At 37.8% G+C, this 16841-nt stretch overlaps 2 long non-coding RNA genes across 2 annotated transcripts; both read right to left on the reverse strand.

Annotated features, from left to right (window-relative positions):
* Nucleotides 1–9701: 9701 nt before the first annotated feature.
* Nucleotides 9702–12036, reverse strand: LOC141606010 (uncharacterized). The gene is made up of 2 exons (XR_012526558.1): nucleotides 12004–12036; nucleotides 9702–10114 (listed from the first exon to the last, which is right to left on the reverse strand). It is a non-coding gene; the product is annotated as an uncharacterized LOC141606010 (long non-coding RNA).
* Nucleotides 12037–12491: 455 nt separating this feature from the next.
* Nucleotides 12492–15037, reverse strand: LOC141606012 (uncharacterized). Its single transcript, XR_012526559.1, has 2 exons — nucleotides 14932–15037; nucleotides 12492–14049 (listed from the first exon to the last, which is right to left on the reverse strand). It is a non-coding gene; the product is annotated as an uncharacterized LOC141606012 (long non-coding RNA).
* Between the last annotated feature and the right edge of the window lie 1804 nt (nucleotides 15038–16841).

A 16841-nucleotide genomic window follows, 5' to 3' on the forward strand; every position in this document is an offset into this window, starting at 1 on the left:
TCAAACCCACCAACCCCCACCTTGGCAATTCCAACAAGGTGAGGCGTCCTCCTCGAGCCAACCTTCCTATCCTCCCTTACCACCTTCTCTCACCGAGTGGATGGAGAGGATGGATATTGCCACGGCCAAGGCCGCTAGCGAGAGGGATATTTTGGGGCGGAAATTGGACCGTATTTACTATGATCAAGCCACCGGTACGTACCCGATCTACGACGACTTTTGTAGACGGGATTGCGTGCCCTTTGATGCCCCTCACGCATCCTACTTTGCTTGGCCCGATGGGAACTACCCGAGATCGGATGGGTCAATGGTCCACGGAGGTCTTAACCTCCAACCGGACTACTTTTCCGCCCCTATCTTTCCACCGGAGGGGCATAACGCCCATTGGGTAGGGGGCATTCGGCCCTACTTTGCTAGTGATGCGGGTGCTTCGGGGTCCGGTGAGGCATTTATGGGAGATGCTTCTACGGGAGGTGATGGCGGTGTGATAAACATGAGTGGAGACTTCACGGGAGGTCTCATGAGCGGCGGTAGTGGAGGTGATTTCACCTTCAACCCCGAGGACTTGATTCAAGGCTCCGAGTTTACTACCGGAGAAAATGATGATGATGATGATGAGATGGACTCCTAAGTCCCGAGGGCCGAGTCGGTGGCCCAATTTCCTCCCTTTTCAATCCAAAATGACAAGTATGACCTCTCCCTTAATCCAAATTCTCTCATTCATGTTTAATTTTTCGCATGCATTTAGTTAGAAATTCACTTAGTTGCATTCATATAGGATTGCATTAGATTTCAAATTTGTAATATATTGTCACATTTAGTTATTGCATTCATATAGTATAGCTTGCATTGTATTTCAATAATGCATATAGGTTAGATCATGCATTGCATGCTTATTTGAAAAAAAAAAAAGAAAAGAAAAAAAAACACAACTAAAAATTTGAAAAAATCTAAAATCACCAAAAACATGTTATTTCTTTTCAAATATTCAAAAAAAAAAATACAAAAATAAGTTCTTTTATTTCTCCAACTTGCCCTCCCATGTAAATGAATAAGTGTGGGGAGGGCCTAAAAAAAAAACATGCATTTTAATTTCCAAAAAACAAAAAAATACCAAAAATATGTTATTTTTATTTTCTTAAATTTCAAAAATACAGAAATATGTTCCTTTCTTTTACCTATTCTCTCCCTATACTTGTTCCCTTGGAGACTTACTCGGGGACGAGTAATGTTTAAGTGTGGGGAGGGAAATATCCTCTTTGAGAACATTTGTTTATATTTGTATATATCTTTAAATTTGATAAAAATTCAAAAAATGCCTAAAAATTGAAAATTTTCAAAATTACAAAAACATTGCATTGTATATATATGTTGTTTGTTGGCTAACCTTTGGCATAGACATCGACCATTCGAGGCAAAAAGGAGCTAGAAGACGCTTGGTAAACTCGTTCTAATCTCTTACTCCTTTACTGTTCTTTCTTTTTATCTCTTGAGTATATGAAGGATAATGGGATTTTGTGCCTCGGATGTTCCCTCGGGGAACTTGTGGATTGTTGGTGTTGATGTGTTGCTAGGATTAGTCAAAATTGTTGCATGTTTACCTTATGTTCATTTCCATTTCTCGCATGCATTTATTTCACATGTATATATATATATGTTGTGTTCCCTTCTTGTTGCATTGAGTTTGTATATAAAGTTTTGAACAAAATATGGTCTAGGAAGGGAGTATGATACCCTCTATGATGATATTGTCTAGGTCGTGTATTTCCCCTCTTAGTGGCTAGCACCTTGTGACCTCCTTGTTAGGGTGTTTGCTTGTAAATACCCGGGAAATGAGGCTAGACCCGAAAGTCTTGACCACCATGTGAGACCAAGACCGTAGACTAGGCCTAGATTTCGACATAGCTACTCAAATGTGAGGATAGAGCCTCCTTGGGATCGGTACATCCATACCCGGTCCCCCTTAGGTGTGAGTAGGCTCCTTGCGTGGCATGTTACATCACGACGCACAAGCATGGCGTCCTTTCCTTTTAGACCATGAGATGTTCATTTATATGCATATTTTGAAACAACAAGTTGCATTTCAATTTTTGAGCCTCACATTGCCAAATAAGCCTAATTTTTCGACCCTTTAGACTAGGACCGATTTTGTTCACCCCTTTTGAGCCTTGACCTTTCACTTGATACCTACGATACTAACTACAACCCAAAAACAACCGACCCTGATCAAGAAAGTTGTCTATGAGTTTTGGTAGTATGAAGCAAGGGGATTTGAATCTTGGTTTAGTGGATGTGCACAATCCACTTGAGTCGGAATGAAGGTTTAGTTTGGTTTGCTTTGAATAAAGAGGTTTTGAAAAGGAAAAGAAATAGAAATAGAAAAGAAAAAAATGTAATGAAAAAGAGAAAAAAAATGTTGCACTTATACTTTGTTTGTTGAGAAAAAGCCAAGCAACACTCCTTCATCAATGGAGTAGAAAAAGGCGTTGCAAAATAAAGGGCATATGATGTTTTTCCAAGTGAGTCGGATTTTGAAAGTTGGTTTGATTTTGGGCAACTAATTTCAAGAATTTTTGTTTACTCATTTGTTGTAATAAGGAAGGGTTAAGCGGAATTTTGACAACTACTTGATCTTAAACTCCAAATGATCCATAACGGTGCTTGTACCAATCCCGTTTCGACCCATCACCTAGCCCCGTTACAACCCTTGTTTCTTTTATGCATATTTTCCTTTTTTTTTTGCATCTCATTAATGGTCTTGTAGGAGAGGATTCCATGTTAGATTGCGGGCATGTCTCACGATTTGAGTAGTTGAGTGATTTTGGTTACTTTTTGCACAAAAATCACCCGTTCGAAATAGAAAATGAGAGACTAGTGAAAACCGTGAGGAAGTCGGTAGTCTTGGTCCCCTTAGTCATGGGTCAATTTGGTCGAATCTTGAGTGTGTCATGTGATTCTCGAAGGTTAGGCTTTGCTTCCCCCTTTCCCGCCTTTGAATTTGTTTCTTAGGCATTTGGTTGTCACATCGAGGTTGCTTGAGCCACCACTAGGGCATCGACACCCGCCACGACTCTGAGACGGTATCTCCCGACCAAAACCTTTAAATGTTTAAAGTAAAACGGCCGCTTAGTTGAAGAAAGCGGTTTGACTTTTTGTGATGCATCTTATATGTTGATTCATGCTTAATTGTTGGATGTGTCAAAAAATTTGTATCAAGACCCAACTTGCCTTGCAATAGGGCACTTTCCCCTCATAAGTGTCAAATTGCGAGTTGAAGAGGCGTTGAGTGCGCTAATACTCGATCGGCTTAGGTAGTAGCTTAGTTGAGTGATGCTTATATTGTGCACCCACTCTCCATATATCGTAGGGACTTGTACATTGATTTTGGACTTACTCGAGGACGAGTAAGGTTTAAGTGTGGGGAGGTTTGATATATGATTTATTTACACCCTATTTCCCTCTTTCTTTTATGCATTCCGACTCGTATCGAGTCGGTTTCGTGTGCCTTTCCTTGCATTTTGTGCCCAATCCCCGTACTTGTTATTTTGTGTATCCTTTTGCAGGAACCGAGTCGAGTATAGAGGAATCGGGGCAAGAAAGGGCATTCCAATGCCTTTACATGAAGAAGAGGTGAAAAATGTTGTATGTTGTGTTCTGCCGGCAGCCGGTCTAGCCACCGGCAGAACACGTCCCAAGCCTTGTCAAGGAAAATGAAGAAATGATCTGAAGGTAGTGTTCTGCCGGTAGCCGGCCCACCGGTAGAACACAGCATCCTGAATTAAATTGAATTGGAAGAGGAAAAGAAGCTTGACCTCGCTACCGGTTGGAGCACCGGTAGCCGGTCCACCGGCAAGACGCAACATCAAGGGAATTTGAAGACTCTGAAGGTAGTGTTCTGCCGGCAGGCCGGCAGCCGGTCCACCGGCAGAACACACTTGCCAGCTAAATTTCCAAAGTTGGAGTTATTTTGGCCGCCCTGCCGATAGGAGCGACGGCAGCCGGTCCACCGGCAGAACGCAGCAGCAGGCGAATTGGGCTTTTCTCTTCTTTTCTTCTTAATCTTGGGCAAGCCTATAAATACCCCCTCCTTAAACCCTTTGTACACACAACCTTAGATCTGAGAATTTTCCATATTTATTTGTAATCTTTCCTTAATCAAGCTTTAATCTTTCTTTAATAATTATTAATTACTTAGTAAAATTAGTTAGTATTAGTAAGAATCAATTGTTTACACTTGGTTTTTGAAGATTGTATTGGGGGATTTTGAAGGTTTTCCTTCTTATTATTCAATCAAGCAATCACCTTTACTTGTGTTGGTATATCTCCTCTCTTATTTACTTGTTAATCATTTGTTTACATTTGTTTTTTGTCTCTTATAATTGCTATAATCATCTCCATGTTTTCTCTTTGTGTTGTTTGTTCTTCTCCTCTTATTAGCATGATTAATTCCAACATGAGTGAGTAGTTACCCTTCTAGGGTTTAGGGGGAGCCTAAATAGGATTAGTGGGCATGATTAGTTGATAAGTTTTGAGTCTTTGGTGTAGGAATTTGTCTTTCTTAGCATTGCATACAAGGTGTTTGACGAATTGTGTGAGTGAAAGCTTGTGTCTTTTTGTCTTAATAACTTAATTCCTCCTTTGAATGAAAATTTGTTGGTGGTCTTGTTGCATGTTTTGAAATAGTTGTTGCTCAACGAAAGTTGGTAACCGCCTCTAGGATGAACCCTCACCTTAGACTATTTTATCAACTTGTCGCCCCTAGTTCATTTAGGTGACCCCGAAGACCCTAGTCTCTTAATCAATCGTATTCACCTTCATTCAATCGTTTACTTAGTTGCTCTAGTAGTTAAAATCAAAACCCTTTTCCTTCATTTTTTACTAGACTTGACCCTTAGTTAGGCTAAGTAAAAACCCCCGCCGTCTTCGTGTTCGACCCCGATTTACAACTAAATTGGGTTATTATTGTTGGTGGTAAGTGTATTGACCCCACCGTTGAAAACTTACCCATCAGTCAATGACTGAGATAACAGACATACAAAAGCAGACACAACACAAGTACAACAACGCACACACACCACACCTCCTCCAACCAACCACACCTCTGACTGCCCGAAGGTCCAGTCCTACCAGTGGGGGCCGCAGCCGTTCCCACCTAAGCCCCGCTCATCTATCCGAGCGATAAACCTATGTTCCTTAATGTGCACATCCTCTCCCGTGACGGGTTCCACAGAGGGCGAAGTAAGGGCGTGAAGCCACTCCCGCAAGTGACTCCACTCAGCCAAGGGCGCACCTCGAGGACCACAGACAAACAATCACAATCAGTTAACCAAACAACAATTATCAATCCAACACAAAACTAACCAACTACCATAGCCAATCAACAATACTGACAGTAAACCAACCAAACAGCATCAAATGAAACTCTAGACAATCAACAGTACTGAGTAGGCGAACCTGCCTTTAGCAACTGCAGCGATTCCGTGTCCGACCACAAGATACCAATCAACCAAGCAAACCACTTATATAATCAATACAACCATCTATTACTACCACTACCAGCCTAACTGAAAACAACAATGACGATGATGATGACGATGACATACCTATACAAAGCAATCCGGTGTCAAGACCGCTACCCGACTCAAGCATCCCATCCCCACGGTGTAAGCATCCTCAAAGGCCTCTAGTAAAAGGGTTTTGGTGGAGGAGGAAGAAGGTGACAACACCTAGGTTTAGGAAAAAGGTACGGAAATGATTTGGGTTTTCACGACAAACGATTTATAACTCCCTGCTGCAAACCCGTTACTCGATCGAGTAACCAACTTACTCGATCGAGCTCCCAAGTTACTCGATCGAGTAGCCTCAGCTAGATCGAGTAACACACAAACTAAAGCTCACTACGTCACAAGACATCACTCGTAAAGTTTCTCAAGGTCAAGATCGGTGTCTAAGGTCAGTCAACGGATGCCTAAAAGGACGGGTATTACATCCTACCCCACCCTCGCCATCCACTCCCACTACTGCCTCTGCCACTACACCTGAACCTATAACCCCTGCCACCAAATCTCGCCATCCTGTCCATATCGTTTATACTCTTCGCATCCCTCATTGTGCACCCTCCCCTCCTCCTGCTGCTTCCCAACCCCACGTCACCACCAGGTTGCAAAACAATATCCACAAATCTAACTCGAAATATGCCAAAACAGCCACCATATCCGCTCCTCCTTACCTTCCCACAACGACTAAACAAGCTTTAGTTCACCCTCTTTGGCGCGCTGCAATGCTTGACGAATTCCAAGCACTAACCAAAAACCAAACCTAGACACTTATCCCTCCCAATTCTGCCCAAAACATTGTCGGTTGCAAATGGGTGTATCGAGTCAAGTACAATCCTGACAACAATATTGACAAGTATAAGGCTCGATTAGTTGCCAAAGGCTTTCATCAAAGACCCGACCTAGATTATTCTGAAACTTTCAGTCTGGTTGTCCAACCAACTATGGTGCGTTTAATTTTATCACTTGCTCTTAGTCGTGGTTGGTCACTCCATCAACTCAATATTAATAACGCCTTTCTTCAAGGCAATTTACCTGAATCTGTCTTTATGCAGCAACCCCCTGGGTTTATTGATCCCTCTCACCCAACTTATATTTGAAAATTGTCTAAAACGATCTATGGACTTAAGCAGACTACTCGAGCCTGGTATACCACCTTGAAAATTTTTTTGCTTTCACATGGTTTTATAAACTCATTATCTAATTCCTCTTTATTTTTATTCAAAAACTCCCTCACCCCGATTTATTTACTAGTTTATGTAGATGATATAATCGTCACTGGTCCTGACCCCTCTTTTACCGATTCATTTATCAAAACCCTCTCACAAATATTTTCTTTGAAATATTTGGGACCATTGTCGTACTTTCTTGGTGTCGAGGTCACTCCCGATTCCAAGGGCCTGCGTCTCACCCAATCTAAGTATATTGCTGACCTTCCAATCAAGCATCACATGCTTGATGCTAAACTGACTCCTACTCCTATGGAGGTGTCGCCTGTTCTCACCACGACGGATGGGTCTCCCCATCCGAAATCCACTGAGTATCGGGCTGTCATTGGCAGCCTTTAGTACTTATCCATCACCTGTCCTGACATCACATTCACTGTCAACAAACTTGCTCAGTTCATGCAACAACCCACTGATCGTCACTGGTTGGCTGTCAAACGTTTGTTATGCTATCTTGGAGGTACCATTCATGTTGGCCTCCGGTTATTTCGTCACACTCCTCTTCATCTCCACGCCTACTGTGACGCTGATTGGGGTGGTGACAAAGACGTGTATGTTTCCACAACCGGCTTCATCACCTACCTTGGTCGCAATCCTATCTCAAAGGCATCTCGAAAGCAAAGGGCTCTGGCTCTTTCTTCAACTGAGGCAGAGTTCCGGGTTGTTGCTGAAGCCACTACTGAGCTCAATTGGTTAACTACCATGCTCACCGAACTTGGCGCAACCCATTATGCTGCCAACCCCGTGTTTCATTCTCGAATGAAGCATCTTACTTTGTCCTTTCATTTTGTTCGCGAACAAGTTCAGAATGGTCGGCTTCATGTTCGTCACATTTCGGGTTCTGATCAGCTTGCTGATATTTTGACCAAGCCTCTAGCTCATCCTCACTTCCTCTCTTTGGTGTCCAAGCTTGGTCTTGCCTTTGCCTCGTCCATCTTGCGGGAGCGTATTAGGAAATAGTTTTTCTGTTATTTCTTGTTAATATCTTTTGTATCTTTATTAGTATCTTTTGTATCAAGTTTGATATCTTAGGTTATTTCTTTCTTGTCTTTCAAGTTGTAAAGTTTTGATATCTTAGGGTTCCGTCTCTTTGTATAAATAGCATAGTCGTTGTATCTATTCATAATTCAATACAAAATAACCTTTTCATAAATTCTATACAGTTCAGCTCAGCTCTATTCAGTTCAGCTCAGCTCTATTCCGTTTAGTTCAGCTCAGCTCTATTCCGTTTAGTTCAGCTCAACTCAGCTCCATTTAGTTCAGCTTAGCTCAATTCAATTCAGCTCTACTAAATTCAGCCAATTTCAATTTTGCGAATCTTAAACTTAATAGTTTTTATTAATATTATATATTTATTATTATTATGCGTTTCTTAAACTTAATAGTTTTTATTAATATTATATATTTATTATTATTATTATTGTTGTTGTTGTTGTTGTTGTTGTTGTTGTTGTTGTTGTTGTTGTTGTTGTTGTTGTTGTTGTTGTTGTTGTTATTATTATTATCATCATCATCATCATCTTCATTAACTTATTATTAATTAATCATCCTCATTATTGTTATTATTATGAATATTATGGTTATTAAAATCAATAATATTCATATTAATATAATTAATACTATTACTATTACTATTTTTATTATTAATATGAATATGAATATTAAATAATAATAATATTATTAATAACATTGTTAATTTTAATATTACACTATTATTACTACCTAATTATTTTTTCATATACGAACTTTACCCTTTCACATACACTTTTTCATAACGTTCTATTTTGTACCCTTTTCACCTAAAACTGAACCAAGGGAACTCTTAAATCAATATTTTTCCCTAAAACTTAACTTAATTGCTCAAATGACTTAAAAATTACAAGATGGATTCTAATTTATCAAATAATAAATTAATTTACTTGTTATCAATTATTAATATTATTTGTTGAGTTTTAATTAATCAACCAAATTTTATATATTTGTTAAAGATGAAATGAGGGTCTGTCGATTTTATTTATCTAAATAATTAAATTAGGATTGTTGGTGCTTCGTGGTGGCTACCTAATCAATCAAATTAGGATGATAAACCGTTAGACTTTGAATATCAATCTAGCAAATCGGTGCTCCATTATTTCACCTAATTAGATTGACGGTGAACCGTGGTTCATGGTGGCTACCTAGTTAATCACTCAAATTAGATATTAATATTATTATTATTAATGTTTTCTTCTTCTTCTTCTTCTAATATTATTATTATTATTATTATTATTATTATTATTATTATTAATATTTATATTAATATTAATATTAATAATTATTATTATATTTATATTTATATTTATATTTATATTTAGTATGTATATTTATACTAATATTAATATTAATATTAGTATAATTTCAGTTCAATTCAGTTTCAATCAATAAGTTCGATTCAATAAGCTCCATTCGATTCGATTCGATTCAATTCGTTTAGTTTAGTTGGCTCATTCGATTCAAATTTCAATTGATTCAAAAAAAAATCATAAAGAACAAGGTCTTAATAATCGGGACATTAATAATGAAATAATGTGTGAAACATACTGCGGAACATTAATTAAGAAAATTCACATATCACAAAAGTATACGCAGTAATCGGGTAAAATACAACTTGCAGTCACCACTGACAATTGATTGACTGCTTCTTAGAATAATCTTAGTTCATAAATTTGTTTTGTTTTGCTCCTAGTCATGTTTGTGTTGTATATAAGCCATACCAAAACTTGAAGCCAAATAAATATGTGAAGATGAAAAGAACCATCTGACCCATGTACAACGTTTTACAAAACATAAAGAGTTAATAACCATTACGAAAACATCAATATATGTAAAAACGAAATTTGACACAGATTAGTAACTTTAGCAGTAGTATTAATGAGGATGGTAGACTCGTAACTTGAATAAATTTTTTTTTTTTGGCGACAACAGAATAGCTTACAAAGCATACTTAGCAAGATTATATGAGCTATTTTCCTTTGTCAAAGCTCCTAGGGCAATAACTAAGAGCAAAAAAAAATGCACAGAAAAAGCCACGTCTATAATTTGCTGAAGGATTGGCTCTGTGTTGAAGGCAACTCGTTGACAACCAGAAGCCTGCAATATCAAATCTAAGAAATCAGAATTGAAGGGAAGATGCAACTTTCCGTTCCTTCTTGCCCAGTTAGAAGCATCCCTAAGTGCAAGAGTTTTAGCAACATAGTTATGGCAGCCCATCCTCCAGCAGCAAATTGATTAGTATTCCACCACTCCATCACATTAGCTTCTGCATAAGTTAGAGCATCCAGCATCCAGACTTACCTGATAAAAAAAATTGGGCAGAAGTTTTTGATTTTAGATGCCATAATACGATCGTCATCTCCATTTATCATATTTCTAGCATTCAGGTGATGCTTGGTTCCATACTCAGTCAGGCAGTCAGCCTATTCAGCATCCAAGCAGAGTCACAAGTTGCAATGTCAAGATTGATTAAGCTCAGGTTTATCCCTATATCCAAATTAGACCTGTCAAACGGGTCAATTTCGGGTCGGGTCAAATATGGGTCGGGTCATGGGACGGGTTAGGGTCAGAATACGGGTCAAGAAATAATTTTTAACGTCTTTTTTAAACGATTTTTTTAATTTAAAAAAGTAAAACATATTTAAAACTATTATTTTAATCATATTCAACATTTACATTAATTATATTGACATAATTATTAAAATAAAGTTTTTTTAATAATTATTTTATTATTAAATGTTATAAAAGTTGTATAAAATTGACTTTTTAGTTGAATTTGCAATTTAAGTAATAAAAAAAATAACTTTTTAACTATATTTTCAAATATAATATATAAATATTAATATTTTTAATAAAATTCATGATTTTCCTTGACCCAACGGGTCGACCCGTTCGGGTCGGGTCTCGACCCTAAAATAACGGGTCATTTCGGGTTGAGGTCAAATGGATCGCGGGTCGAAAAAAAACGGGTTTGTAACCCTAAGAAAAACGGGTCGGTGGGTCGCGTTTTGGCAGGTCTAATCCAAATGGCTAGTTCCAAACTAAATTCATTCCTCTTGCATCAAATCCCCAAAAGAACTGTCATGAAAGAAATAAGAGCAGTCTCTTAAAGTTTTTGTTTCGTAAAGAAATGAATCCAGTTAATTATCTGAATGTTGCATTCTTTACCATTAGTAATTTAGTACCCATTGTCTTTCAAGATCATGAACAATTATCAAATCCTCAAATTACCTCTTAAACAAATACTCCTTACATTTATTTAGGCTCAAGTATATAGTAGCATGGGTGTACGATGTATGGTATATATGGATGTCGAATAGTATAAAATTGATAGAAAGAGTAACTTGGTGAAAAATAAAATATCAAAGAAGATAATGCATAAATTAGAGGGGAGAATCAATGTAAATTAAACAAATGAACAAAGCACTAAAAGTTGGAGTACAATGTAAGACTTCTCCAAAAAAAATACTAATCAAGGTCTAAATCATGTTGGTAATTACTAATGAGTAGTTTCACAATTCTCAATGTCATTGATAATAGAATTTCAGGAAATTAAAATAAGCTTACCAGTGACGGATTACAATGCTTATAAGTTATAAGCAATTAAGAAACTTTCTGGCAAACCAAGCGCGGCCATTAGATGGTTTGTAGAAGCGTTCGCAATTACTTGTTCTAATTTGACGACAATATATAAGCGGATACAATATAATACGGAGTAAATCGCAACGCTAAAAAAAAAAATGCCCGTCTTTCCCGTAAATTCCATGCTTTTAACATACAAAAACTCGACGGATTCAGTAATATATGTGAGAACTATGTTTCACAGTAAAAGTTTTATAGAAGATCAGTTAGAACATGAAGGTTATAACATACAATCAAAATATGATGAGTAAAACCAACTCTGAAATCACACCATTTAAAAAAAAATGTCGAGAATAGATAAAAAGACCTTTTGTCGTTTTGTCATATATCGATCCCCTCAAAATCTGTTCAACCAATCAATTTCAGTATTAAATCATATTTTACTTTAGTGTGTAAACCTCTTGAACAAATAATCAGATTCTACTTTTGCAATATCTTTTATAAATATATATATAAGAAATAAGAAATTGAATTGATTGCAAATAGCTACCAGAAATCAAGAACTCTTCTGTTGAATAAAATGGTTATGATAGGGATTTTGAATACACCTCATTTGCTTCAAACCCCATCAGGTCCTCCTGAGGATCCACTCAGCCAGCTTGCTGTCCCTATCACCTCTTACTGGTGAAATATTACAAAAAGAAGGAACCTTGAGAGTCCACGGGTCCTTCCAACCGGTCGCCAATCAGCCATTGTAGCCTCTCTTGAAACACCCACATAGCGTCCATAATGCTCCTCCAAACAAAATATGGGTGATGCTCAAGAGTAGCTTTAATAACATCATCGTGAGTGAAATACCAAGCAAAGAAAACGCACACAACAGAGCATCTGAGCTTTAATATATACGCCAGAGTATTTGTTAAGATATCATAGCAAGGTTAAAGGAGCCAAAGTGACAATACCTCAACCCCTCCCCTCCTTTGATTCGCAAATCTTGGTCGATACGGTTTTTGTCATCACAATTATCCACCAAAATCTAATTACAAAAGATAACAGTAGCGATGGCTTGTGAGCATTTTTACACACATAATTATTAAAAAAAAAAAGGTCTATTTAGATAAAAGAAGAAGGCCAAGAGACCGGCTGAAAAACAATGTATCATAAAAAGCACAAATACAAGACAAAAACAAGCAAAAAAAACAAATAATAAGATAGAGCTTTATCATTTTCACAAGTTGTTCGGTGGACCTTTTTACTTTGAAATACGATCCTTCAAGGCCGAGAAAAGCGTGTTAGTGGTGTTGGCCAGCACCTGAGCATCACATGGTAATCATAGGGTGTCTTCAAATATCGTTTACACTTCTCTGCAACAGCAACAGGAATACGACATGCTAGCCTTAAGGTCCTTGTTGAGAGGTTGCATAAGAATATATAGCCAGGAGTAAGCAAATAAATAACATCACAATTAGTAGGATGGAAACCCAGCACATCAATTAATAATCGAGCCAATGAACACTTTTCGAGTTTCTTACTCATCCAAGAACCTGGTGACAAGCAGTCCCATGTTTCAATTTTATGCTGCAACATCCAATGACTCGTTTTGTAGTCCTCAAGGACCCATACATGCAGTGCAGTACCAGGCTTAAGACAAGAAACCTTCAAATTCTCTTGGGAAACACCCACACGGTGTAGGAAGAGTGACATGCCAGCAGGCCACTTGACTAAATGACATTGAATCTCGTCATCAAATTCAATACCATTTTGATTAAATCCAAATATGCCGTCACGACATGTAAAATAAAGCTTTCCATCAAAGCAAAAGGAAGAGTAAGTGTGCGTTAATGTACATGTTTGTGGTAATGACAAAACACGGTCGCACCAATGATTATCACCATGGTTTGTAGATGATAACACATGTGCGATGAACTTTGATGAAGGTCTTGCTATGCACTTCATAACAACAATGCTATAACGATATGCAGCATTTACAGCGATTTTCCTATCACTGGAGTAGAATGGATCGCATATTAAGCCAACGTGAACGAGCCTGCCATAGTAGTATGGAGGTGGCGGAAGCTCAACCCACAGCCTGGTTTGGTTTGTACATTACTGATGTAGTAATTATACTTCTTGTCTTTCTCATGTCGAGAGTACAGTAACAAATCACTGAAAGTCGCAACCAGCGTCACTGAAGGATTATCATCCGTGAGACAATGGCTGAATGGGGAGAATGAGGAATCCTGAGAATTGAAAATGGAAGGCCTAAAGAAAATCTCAGATCCTTGCCAGAGCTTAGTTAATCTATCAGGTTTGTACCACATGATAATAGCATATGTTTGATGTCTGTCTTTCAAATAGTTACCATTATTGCCAGTTCCTGAGACGCCATCACCAAATTTAAGGTCAATGAATTGGGAAATGAACCAAAAATGGGAGGTCAGAGCAGCCCAACGTTTGCAGACAAACTTGCATTGCATAACAGACTTGCTGTTGGGAAGTCGTCGTAGAATCTCCATCAACAATTCATCTGATAAACAGTGAATATGATTCCTACGCATTATACTTTCCTGAAGACGTCCAACAAGGCACGGTGTCATCCTAGGGCATTTTGCAACATTCGCCATTGCCAAAGTTGTAATTCCCTACTGCAGTTCCTACATTAATGAGACGAATTTTCAGTCAGCAGTCAGCAATAAAGTAAAACAAACAAACCTCTACCAACAGTTATAATGATAGATGGATCTTAACTATGGCTATCCCATGTACCAACCAGTCCATAATTCCATATACATTAAAAACCAACATATACATCTCTAAATATTGATAACGCCGCGTTAAACATATGACCAGTAACAAACGGATTTGATACAATAGCCTAATGCCATAAAAGGGTCACATTAAAATTAATTTAGATGAATTATACGCTCTTAAATTCAAATAAAGAAGCATTTTCCAGATTAAAACAAAAAAACTGCATGCCAATATTGTCAAAACTGACTATATACTCGATAAAGCAGACATAATAACCAGCAATCTAAGAAGATGTAATAATAATAATTCAGGGAAGTACAAATTCAAATCCTTTCTCTTTCAATGATTACTGTGCTTGTAGATTCTAAAAAACATGTATACAAACAGAAAAGCTACAAATTAACAAAAAGGGATAAACTTTTCTCCAACAAGAAGAAGAGGAAGAAACACAATACATTAGATGAGTGTTGTCGTAAATTAAGACGGTCTTAAACAAGAATTTGAGCATTAGAAAATGATAATATCAGTAGAAAACTAATCTTAAAACACCCAATTTGTTTTCATCTGCAACAAAGTGGCACCAAATTCAATTCAATCTTAAGAATAAAAATGAAAAAAACACATCTTTAATCCAAAAACTCCCACAAATTTATTATAATAAACCATGAATTCATGCTCAATCCATCATCATCAAAGCATATGATGAACCATATAAATAAAACCCATCATCATCATCATAGCTTAAAAATCATCAACATATATATATATATATATAAAGAATATACCTGAAACTTTTGATTCAAACTTTGTGAAAGATGGACAACAGGATGAGGGACTCCTTTTTGGTTATGTTTTTTGTGGGAGTTACATCAGAGACGACATGTTTTTTATTCTTTTTTTTTTTTTTTTTTGTTGCGGGGGGATCCCGACAAACAAGGATAGATTAACTACCTAGTCGACTACCCGCGAAATAGCAGCTATAAGGGTGTGAGGACGGTTAGTGGCAATCGGGTAGGTTGAATCGGGCCCGGTTTATATCGGGTTATTCTATCTTGTCAAGTTCGGGACGGGTTATTTTGGATCTAATGATATAAGTATACGTTATCGGCCCCGACTTATTTATCGCATTATTTCAATTTTTGACTATTTAATTTAGTTTTCAGCCGTTATTTGGTTTAGTTATTTCATTTGTCTCGGTTAATTATTATCATTTGTTTTTTGACACTATTTATAAAGTAAGAGAATTTTTAAAATAATTTTAAATTTATAACATGAGTGATCTTATTTGATTTGTCTTAAAGAGTACATAAAGGATAAAAAAAATTATAATTTTTACACGTATATAATTAAAGATACTTATAAAATGAAATGTGCATTGACAAACGTACAAAAGGCAAATGATCACAATTGCTTGGAACATGGGAAAATCAAATGTATCAAACTAAACACCGACTCGCATTTATTTTGATAATATCAAGTTTAATAATTGTCGACTTGTTACGTAATCAAGTCATTATCGGGGTCTTACCACTACCACGCTTACAACCGATGCCACTTAGACAACAGCTTGACCTCCGTCAGGCGCATCACCGTCGATCCTCAACGAGGGAGATGAAAGATGATGTCTCTGACACGTAATTAACAAGCCACGCCAAATGGCCATCACACCCATACCTCTTCTGACCACCTGCGATCCAGATCTGGTCGATTATTAGTGTTCGCTTATATTCGACCACCATTTAAAACTCATTATCCAAACCATTTCAAAAACAGATAGTACTCGTGTGAACTTTTGTGGGGTTGGTTGATGTTATTAGTGTTCTTGTGAGGTCGGTTTGTCTCATGATGGTGGAAGTCTATGAGGTGAAAGAATGGAGGATCATGGTGGTTTATGCGGGCATGATGACATGGGTTTGGTGGTGTAGGGGTGGGTTGATGCGGTCGTTGTAGAATACTAGTGGTGGTCCATGGGTTGGGTGGTGGGTCTAGCGTTAGTCGTTTGTCTAAAGGTCATGGGGTATTGAGTAGCGGTGGTAGTTGTTAAATCCCGCACACAATCTTGCTATATCCTACACATTTTGCCTTATTATTCCATTATTACCCTTTATTTATTTTATTAAAGAAAAAAAAAATCAAACACCAACCACCCGTCCATCCTCCTCACCATCCACGACCACCCATTCCCAGCCTCGACAACCCATCTCCTAACCCCGATGATCGCCCTGCACCGTCAACCACAAGCCGTCCACCACCCATCTCGAATTAACATCACAAACCGACGACCATAAGCCGTCGACCATCGTCATCCTTTCCATCGTCAACCACCCTCCTCATTTTTGCCGTTGACCCATCTCGCGCCGTCGACTAAGCCCTATCGCTGACCCAAGGATCTTATCCCCTTCTCCGTTCCTCAAACCCCACGAACACCGTAGAACCTCAGTTGCCAGTGACCTAATAACCTCCCTCTCTCTCCGACGTAAGACAATTTATGGGGTGGTGGGTAGAATGGCTGGCGAGATTTCTAGGGTTTGATTTTGATTAATTGGGGTTTGATTAGTTGTCATTTCTTTGAAGGTGGGAAATGAGAAGGGTAAATATGGAAAATGACGGTAAAAAAGTGTAGGATTTAGTAATAATTAGTAATAACTAGTTTTCTTGCACGTGCGTTGCACGGATATTAAAATAATATGTGATA

This window comes from Silene latifolia, chromosome 10 (assembly GCF_048544455.1).
Source record: "Silene latifolia isolate original U9 population chromosome 10, ASM4854445v1, whole genome shotgun sequence".
Lineage (NCBI taxonomy): Eukaryota > Viridiplantae > Streptophyta > Magnoliopsida > Caryophyllales > Caryophyllaceae > Silene > Silene latifolia.